We start from the raw sequence: 10479 nt of genomic DNA on the forward strand, positions 1-10479 counted from the left end.
CGATGTCCGTTCTGAGAACATCCGGGTATCGTTCGGTGACCTTTGCCTTTTCATGCGTGTTAAGTGCAATTAAGGCAATTGCAAACTGGTGTATATATACCTATCGTCATCGTCATCATCTCCAACATCATAATCGACGCTGTTGCCATCAACATCGACATGGCCAATCCTCCGAGGCATCTGAGACTGCCGTTCCTACGTCTACAACTCGCTGAAGCACGTGAGCGTTATCTTACGATGGGGTTGACATCGCCAGGATTTAACTCCGCGCTAAAAGCTGCCGGTGGGGTATACGGGCCCTGAATGGCGTGTTCTCACCGCATGGTCCCCGGCCGGACACTTTTCGGATTTTGGCATTCTCAGGCCGCTCAGAACCCGCTACCTAGTCGGATACCTAATCGCAGTGTAATGTGACACAGGTATTACATGCATGTTATAATTTAAAACATTTTTACCACACAAAGTACATTCTTTTGAAACTGTTTTCATAGAAGCAAGTTCAAAAGACAATTAATAGACCGTCGTTGACCAGGATTTTCATTAAGGATACACCATATATGACTTGGTCTTAATTCACAATGAATTTTCATAAACAACGACATATGTTGACATTGTGATATTGCATTATGCCATTTTCTATCTTCTACTAGAAATACATTTTTAAAAACTAATTTTGAAAATGATTGTTTATCAAAAACAATATCAGCATGGTCAGAAAATACATTAGACACACACACACACACACACACACACACACACACACACACATATATATATATATATATATATATATATATATATATATATATATATATATAGTGATATATGTTATTATGTTATATATGTACTGTGATATATATTATATGTGTACAGTGATATATAGTATATATGTACAGTAATATATATCATATATGTACCGTGATATATATTATATGTGTACAATGATATATATTATATGTGAACAGTGATATATATTATAAGTGTACCATGATATTTATTATGTGTGTATATGGATATGTATTATATCTGTACAGAGATTTATATTGTATATGTACAGAGATATATATATTATATATAAAGTGATACATAGTATATGTGTACAGTGATATATATTATATGTGTACAGTGATATATATTATAGGTGTGCGGTGGTATATGCTATATTTGTACAGTGATACATGTGTAGATTATATGTGTACAGTGATATTTTTATAGTTTGCTAGTTTTCCCCCTAAAATACCTCTAGCAAGTTTATAATTATATCAGATTTCAAATATTTCGATTGAGCATTACTGAAGAACCATTATTTGTCGAAATGCGCATCTGGTGCATCAAAATTGGTACCATATAAGTTTTACATTATGACCCTTGGGTCGAGGCCTCTGTTGTTGGATTGTTAGTCCCCAAGGGTCTCTACAGACCAGTACCTAAGTACTTCGTTACTAGCTTGAAAATATGGATGTATATTTAATTGCTGTCATAAAATTTAGAAAAATCCATTTTAAAATTAAGGATTATTATCTTCCTCATACATAGCTCTTATCCTTAGACGAATTTGACTCCACTTTTTGGCACTCTTTCTTTCGCTAAAATAGCTCTATAAAGTTTATTTTTATTTTGGATTTTGAAACATTTCGGTAGAGCATCACTGAAGAGATATTATTTGGCGAAATGTGCATATGGTGCATCAAAATCGGCACCGTATAAGTTTCACATACTAAGGAAGTTTTATCAATTTATTCATGATTTTACGAATTGGTTAGAATTTGTTTTTGTATCTTATTATGCTAAAGTTTTATTAATCCATTCAGGATTTATTGCATTGGTTTAGAATTATCATTTTTAATCGTTTACTATAATGAAAAAAAAAAAGGTAAGTTTACCAATATCTAAATAAATTTTTTACTCGATATAGCACATGCATACATGTAACTGTAACAACCCGCTTCACATGCTATAAAGAAAGATATCCTTATATGAAGAAATAAAACAAAACATCTTCTACTAGCCCGTTCTCTATCATTACTTACCCTTTGTTCTCTTTTGATTTAGAAATGTTTCCTCGTTGACGGTATACGTCTTATTTAACTTTAAATCTTTACTGGGTGGCTTTCTTCTGGGTTCCTTCACTTCGTTCTTGCAAACCTCTCCGTCTACTGTACCTAAACTATTGGCTTCATTTCCCAAAACTTGAAACTTATATTCAGCTTCAACATGTTTTTGAATTGTTTCTTTATTATCAATATGATCTCCAACGTTAGATTTAATTTTAGTAGGCCAGTATGTTGTTGATATCAATTCATTGATGATTTTTCGTATTGGTTAGAACTTACTATTTTTAATAATTTACTGTACTAAAACAGTTTTATCAATTTATTCATGATTTATTGAATTAGTTAGAAATTACCATTTTTATACCGACCCTGAAGCGTGCAACTACAGCTCCAAAGTGTTTCGTTTCGTTCCGTGCAAACCGTTCACCGTTCCGTGCAAACCGTTCAGCGTTCCGTGCAAACCGTTCACCGTTCCGTGCAAACCGTTCAGCGTTTCGTGCAAACCGTTCACCGTTCCATGCAGATCGTTCAGCGTTTCGTGCAGACCGTTCACGGTTCCGTGCAAATCGTTTTGTGCAAGAATTGTTCCGTGCAGGATCATGACACGCCCATAGAAACGTGCAGATTGTTCAAACCACGCTCTTAGAAACGTACAAACCGTGCAAGTTATTTCGACATGGGATGTATGACAGGTAAAAATTGTTGGGAATTTGACCAATTATTTCAAAATGTCTCTAAAACGGGCTTTCAACAGTGAAAATCTGCAAATAATCGAAAGAAAAAAGTTTATTATAAAACCACCAGGCAGAACAAAATCCGATACCATTTTCTCACCCTTGGTAGTTTCTAGCAAGTGCAGATGCATGTATATATCTGCCCTCGTTATCTTTTTATCATTATTTTTTATTTGCATATAGGAATAATGCATTCATCTTCTTACATTTGTATGATGAAGTTTCTCTTTTAAAATAAAACATATTTAATTAAACAATCTAATTAAAATTGGAAGTTATATCCGCTCGCATATCTGTTGATCATTACTGTAGTTAGTCATTATTTGTTTTATTTATTCATTTAAATATGATTTATTTCTCAATCTATTTCAATCATATTTTGATTGTTTCTTTTTTGTTTTGTATTTTCCCTTCTTATCCAAGGTGCCAGGTTCTTATCGACTGGCTAGATGCATCCCTCCTCCCGCCCGAGTATATGTTCCAGTCTTACGAGAATTTTTGAAATCATTGTATCTGTTGTCATACACATGTGTAAAAATGTATAGGTTTATTTTAGGATCTGTCTTTGAAAAGAGGCCTGGAAATACAAATTGCACACGTGTTTTAATGGAACTCAGAATGAATGTACAAAATAGCGATGCAGACGCGACTTTTTCAATGAATTTAATAGAGAAATGAATAAATAAAGTTGAATAATAAATATTATATGACGATGCAATTTATGCATCTTTTTCTTTTATTTCCGAAGTTAAAAAATATTCATTTCCTTTTATTCCAACGTGTTCGTAAGTCATTAAACTATTCCTTCTTTAAACTAACCCTAGGATGAAACAAATAATGCCGAAAAAATCCAAGCGTGCAGGTCATGCCTAGCTTTTCCCGGAGACCGTTCACAACCCTCTCCCCGCCCAAAAATATTTCAATCTTTCCTGACGAGAAATTTCTTTAAATCCTTTTATCTGTTTTCATTCACGTACACATGTATATAAAATGTGTAGCTTTATTCAATATATGTCTTTGGGAAGAGGCCTGGAATATAAAAATTACAAATCTATTCTATCGACACTCAGAATGAATGTACAAAAATAGCGAAACAGACGCGACCATTTCATATTCAGTTTCAATGAATTTAATTGAGCAATGAATCAATAAAATTTGATTAATCAATATTCCTCGACGATATAATTTTTGCATATTTTTCTTTTATTTCCGAAATTAAAAAAGAATTCATTGGTTTTCGTTCCAACGTGTTCATAATTTATTGATATTATAAGCAAAAATGAAATTTACCGCGTCGTACTGTGTGACTACATATGTCAGAAATGGTGTTAATCAAATGTGGATTCTAAAAAATTCTAAAGAACTTTTAGTAAACTTGAAATCACAGAATCAAATCAATAGCATTTTAAAACCTATGACTTTTCAATACTATACACGACCATTTCTCACGATAAATTAAAGACTAGACTTTTTGACATCATAGACAGTTGCTTCTTCAACAAAAACGGAAAACGGAAATATTCATATCTAGTGATCAGTCATTCAAAAACTTACTTTGTTAAACACCACTCTGATTCCACGCACAAGTACTCTGAAGTTGAAATAAAAAATATGCTTGAGTTCCTCATTGACAATATCTTCGTGGTCTTTGGTGATCAGGTCTTCCAACAGTCTGTTGGAATTCCCATGGGCACGAATTGTGCTCCTTTGTTAGCTGACCTGTTTTTATATTCATATGAAGCAGAATTTATTCAAAAACTTCTACGTGAGAAGAAAAACTCTCTCGCTGTGACCTTCAATTCGACTTTTAGATATATCGATGACATTTTGTCTATTACCAATGATAGCTTTCATTCATATGTCGATTTGATATATCCCTGTGAGCTCGAAATAAAGGACACCACAGAGTCGTCCACTTCTGCTTCATACTTAGATATTTTATTGAAAGTAGACATTAACGGCAAACTGACAACTCAACTGTATGACAAACGGGATGATTTCAGCTTCTCCATCGTCAACTTCCCACATTTATGTAGCAATATTCCATTATCACCTGCATATGGTGTTTATATATCTCAACTGATTCGATATGCAAGAGCTTGTTCTGGGTATGGTCAGTTTTTAAATCGAGGTAAGCTACTGACAAACAAGTTGATGGTACAGGGATTTCAACAGTCTCGATTGAAGTCATTTCGCAAATTCTATGGTCGTTATAACGGTATAGTTCGTCAATACAACCTTGCATTGGGTTAAATGCTGTCTGACGTGTTTTATACCGATTGTTAAGCCGTTCTTGGCACACTGATTTTGACTGAGGATAACTCCGTTTACCTGATCAGGATATGGGGCTCACGGCGGGTGTGACCGGTCAACAGGGGATGCTTACTCTTCCTAGGCACCTGATCCCACCTCTGGTGTGTCCAGGGGTCCGTGTTTGCCCAACTATCTATTTTGTATTGCTTGTAGGAGTTTTCAGATTGATCACTGTTTGTTATCTTTACCTTGCATGTACATGAGCAATCATTTTAAAATGAATCGTTATCATTACTTTATCAACCTTTTTTAATATCTAGAATACTGCAATTATATTGAAACTATTTGAACAAAATAATATAAAAAAAAAATCAAAGGGTGCAGGCCACGCCTACCGTTTCCTGCATACCGTTTACAAAGCGTACAAGCCACGCCCACAAAGTTGTCAGCGTTTCGTGCAAAGCGTTTCATGCAGACTGTTCAGCGTTCCATGCAAGAATCGTTTCGTACCGTTCCGTGCAAGTGGTGTAGTAGTACGCTTCGGGGTCGGTAGTTTATTATACTAAAGAAGTTTAACCAATTTTTTCATGATTTTTTAAATTGGTTAGAAATTACCATATTTTATATTTTAATATACTAAAAAAAGTTGTCTCAATTTATTCATGATTTATATAATTGATTAGAAATTACCATTTTTATAGGTTACTATATTGAAGAAGTTTTATCAATTTATTCATGATTTATCGAATTGGTTTAGAATTATTATTTTTTAATAGTTTACTATAATAAAAACAATTAGGTCAATTTAGCAAAATCTAAAATAAATAAATATGTACTTGATACAGCACATGAATAGCTATAACAACCCGCTTCACATGCTATAAAGAAAGGTATCCTTATATGAAAAAATAAAACAAAACATCTTGTACTAGCCCTTTCCCCTGTCATTACTGACCTTTCGTTCTCTTTTGATTTACAAACAAAAAAGATAAGGAAGTACTTGTTACTTATGTGTTGATAACGAGAAATAATTAGCTCGGTTTACATATATAAATCCCACCAGAGTGTCGAGGAATGTTTGATTACTTGTAAAACCACTCATACTAAAGCAGACACCCAATTACAATATGAATGTCAAGATCCACGAATGTATCTATCAACATGAATAGACATGACGTCGCCTTATCCAATACACAGATACAGATTATTTGAGAAATGAGGTATGATTTTAAAGTATTTATCGGGATATAAATACTTGTTGTTTAAGTGATCAAATTCCATAAAGCCCAAAGGGCGTTATGGAAACTTTGATCACGTACCAACCCGTATTTATATCCCGATAAATATTTTAAAATGATACCTTATTATTTATTTTTACATTTTTGATCGGTAACATTGCTGAATTATGTTAACAACACGTTTCCATACATTTCACATAGTTGACATCCACAACGAAGCGTCATATATGTTCAAAATGACGAAAACACAAAACAAAGTTCCATCAATTGAAGAGCTGCTTTAATTATTAAGACGCTAAAAAGCAAGTATATCAACATATACAGTAACTCAGGAGTATATAATGGAAAACTCTTCTATATGTCTAATTTTAGGGGGGGGGGTTATGATTTAAACGGGGGTGCGCAAGGTTACACTTACAGTTGTGATGCACTTTCACTTTTGAAAAGTGAAGACGTTGAAGACCGACTTTGAACGATATTCTGCGGATATTAGGATATTACGGAGTTAACAGAAGACTGCGGTGAAGGAACATGAAGAACAGGGCGGCAGTTGTCAGGTATAGGCAAATTATTTATTATCAGGACAGAAGATGCAGCTCAGATGAATCTCCGGAAAGAACTGAACATCGCAGATAATGTGAAATGCAAACAGGTAACGGACAGTTTGGAATTGGATATGTTATTGTTAACAAACATGAGCTCACTGCACGCTTCTTTTGACTCGATAAATTTCTGTAATAGGTTTTTAACGACGCCTCGCTTCGATGTCCCGACATAAGCTTGGAAACCGACATCAATCACCTATGGCTGTTGTGGCACGGAGGCAGTGCGGTGTGTAGGTCTCAATGCACTTTGAGGACTTATCGGCCATACATCCTGTGAAAGACCTTTTTGCTGAAGCCTAATATCATCGTCTAGCATTAGGTACAATTCTGCATCACCGATGACCAGGGTAAAGTTGTAGCAGACGAAATTTTAGACATACATTAGTAAGACATTGTTTACAGAAATGCTTTTATCAATTATTGATGAAAGTCCACTGCTTGGAATACAAGTAAAACCATAAATACATTTTGTGATGTTGATTTCATCTATATTGATAGACTTCTGTAGTAAGTGAGAGCGATTGCTAGATGTGTATTACCTTGGTAAAAGTAGTACCTGTTACATACTTTTAACAAATGTTCATGCCCACAGCCGTGACCTCTGTTGAGCCCGTAATGGATTTATGCAGTGATGAATACGTGTTGCTCGTAATACTGCTATGTAGGAGAATACAGTTGAAAATGTACACATATGGAAATAATAACTAAGAAAACAACACATTTTACATGTGTACAGTGATATAGGGTATATGTCTAAATTGATACAAGTTATATATGTACAATGATGTAGGTCATATGTGTACAATGATCTATATTACATGTTTACAGTGATACAGATTATATGTGCACAGTGATATAGCTATTTGCGTAGAGAGATAGAGAAATATATATTATATGTGTACAGTGATATATATTATATGTGTACTGTAATATATATTATATGTGTACCGTGATATAAATCATATATCCACAGTGATACATATTATATGTGTGCAGTGATATATCTTATATGTGTTCAGTAATATATATTAAATGCGTGCAGTGATATGTATTATATATGTATAGTGATATATATTATATGTGTACAGTGATATATATTATATGTGTATAGTGATATAATTTATATGTGTACAGTGATATATATTTTTATGTGTACAGTGATATATATTATATGTATACAGCGATATAAATTATATGTGTACAGTTATATATATTATATGTGTACAGTGATATATATTATATGTGTACATTGATATATATTATATGTATACAGTGATATATATTATATGCGTACAGAAATATAAATTATATGTGTACAGTGACATATATTATACGTGTACAGTGATGTAGGTTATATGTGTACAGTGATATATATTATATATGTACAGTGATATATATTATAGGTTTACAGTGATATATATTATATGTATACAGTGATGTAGATTATATATGTACAGTGATATAGATTATATGTGAACAGTGATGTAGATTATATGTGTACAGTGATGTAGATTATATGTGTACAGTGATCTATGTTATATGTGTACTGTGATATATATTACATGTGTAATGTGATATATATTATATATGTACTGTGATATAGATTATATCTTTACAGTGATGTATATTTTATATGTATAATGAATATATTATATCTTTACAGTGATATAAGTATATGTGTACAGTGATATATATTATATGTGTAGAGTGATATATATTATATGTGTACAGTGATATATATTATATGTGTACAGTGATGTAGATTATATGCGTAGAGTGATATATATTATATGTCTACTGTGATATATATTATATGTGTACAGTAATATATATTATATATGTACAGTGATGTAGATTATAAGTGTAGAGTGATATATATTATATATGTACAGTGATATATATTACATATGTACAGTGATATAGTTATATTTGTACCATGATATATATTATATGTGTACAGTAATGTAGATTATACGTGTACAGTGATATAGATTATGTGCGTACATTGATATAGTTATATGTGTACAGTGATATATATTATATTTGTACAGTGATATATATTATATATGTACAGTGATTTATATTATATATGTACAGTGATATTTATTTTATATGTACAGTGATATATATTATATGTGTACAGTGATATATGTTATATGTGTACAGTGATACATATTATATATTTACAGTGATATATATTATATGTGTAAGGTAATATATGTTATATGTGTACAGTGATATATATTATACGTGTTCGGTGATATATTTTATATGTGTACTGTGATATAGATTATATATGTACACTGATATATATATTATATGAACAGTGATATGTATTATATGTGTACAGGGATGTAGATTATATATGTACAGTGATATGTACTATATGTGTACAGTGATATGTACTATATGTGTACAGTGATATATATCATATGTGTACAGTGATATATATTATATGTGTACAGTTATATATATTATATGTGTACAGTGATATAAATTAGATGTGTATAGTGATATACATTATATATGTACAGTGATATGTATTATATAAGATAAGATAAGATATTCTTTATTTCCTCCAAGGTAATGGAGAGTTATAAGTAATTGACAACTAGAACATTATATAATTAGATATGAACAGGAACAAACAAACATAATTATATATGTACAAAGTTACATTTTACGACAATCAAAAATAAAGAGATTTTTCAATTTGAAAACGTAATTTGAAACAATTTGAATTACTTTTTTCCATTTATCACGTGACAAATTTCCAAAGCTAGTACCATTAATACATCCCAGAAGAGAAAGATATTGTGTTTCAATACTTTGGCTCTCAAAATTAACATATTCTTCAAGGTCTAACAGATCCAATATATTCTCTAGTATGTTCTCTTTCTGATAAAACATTGAAGCAACTAAGCATTACATGCATGTTATAATTTAAAACATTTTTACCACACAAAGTACATTCTTTTGAAACTATTTTCATAGAAGCAAGTTGCAAGAGACAATTAACAGACCGTCGTTGACAAAGATTTTCATTAAGGATACACCAGATATGACTTGGTCTTAATTTACAATGAATTTTCATAAACAACGACATATGTTGACATTGTGATATTGCATTATGCCATTTTCTATCTTCTACTAGAAATACATTTTTAAAAACTAATTTTGAAAATGATTGTTTATCAAAAACAATATCAGCATGGTCAGAAAATACATTAGACATTTCGTATTTTGTCAGAGTATCAGTAATAATTTTTGTCACGAGAAACTTTTCACCAACACAAACATTGGATATAAATATATATACTTTATTGTGAGTAGAGTTTTGATCTGCTCTATGCAGTCTACCGAATAATAATAGACGACATTTATCAATATATCCTTCCATAGTCCATAAACCTAGATTTGCAATACACGAAAGAGATGGAGAATATTTTGAAAAACCTTGTATTATTCTAGAAAAATGTCTTTGGATATATTCAATTTTGTTCAGATCTTCTTTAGATAATGCTGTCCATAGCTCACAAGAATAGAATGCCGACGGTAACACAATCCTTTTCCAAATTTTAGCTGAAACTATAGG

The sequence above is a fragment of the Ostrea edulis genome, chromosome 7 (genome assembly GCF_947568905.1).
Source record: "Ostrea edulis chromosome 7, xbOstEdul1.1, whole genome shotgun sequence".
Classification (NCBI taxonomy): domain Eukaryota; kingdom Metazoa; phylum Mollusca; class Bivalvia; order Ostreida; family Ostreidae; genus Ostrea; species Ostrea edulis.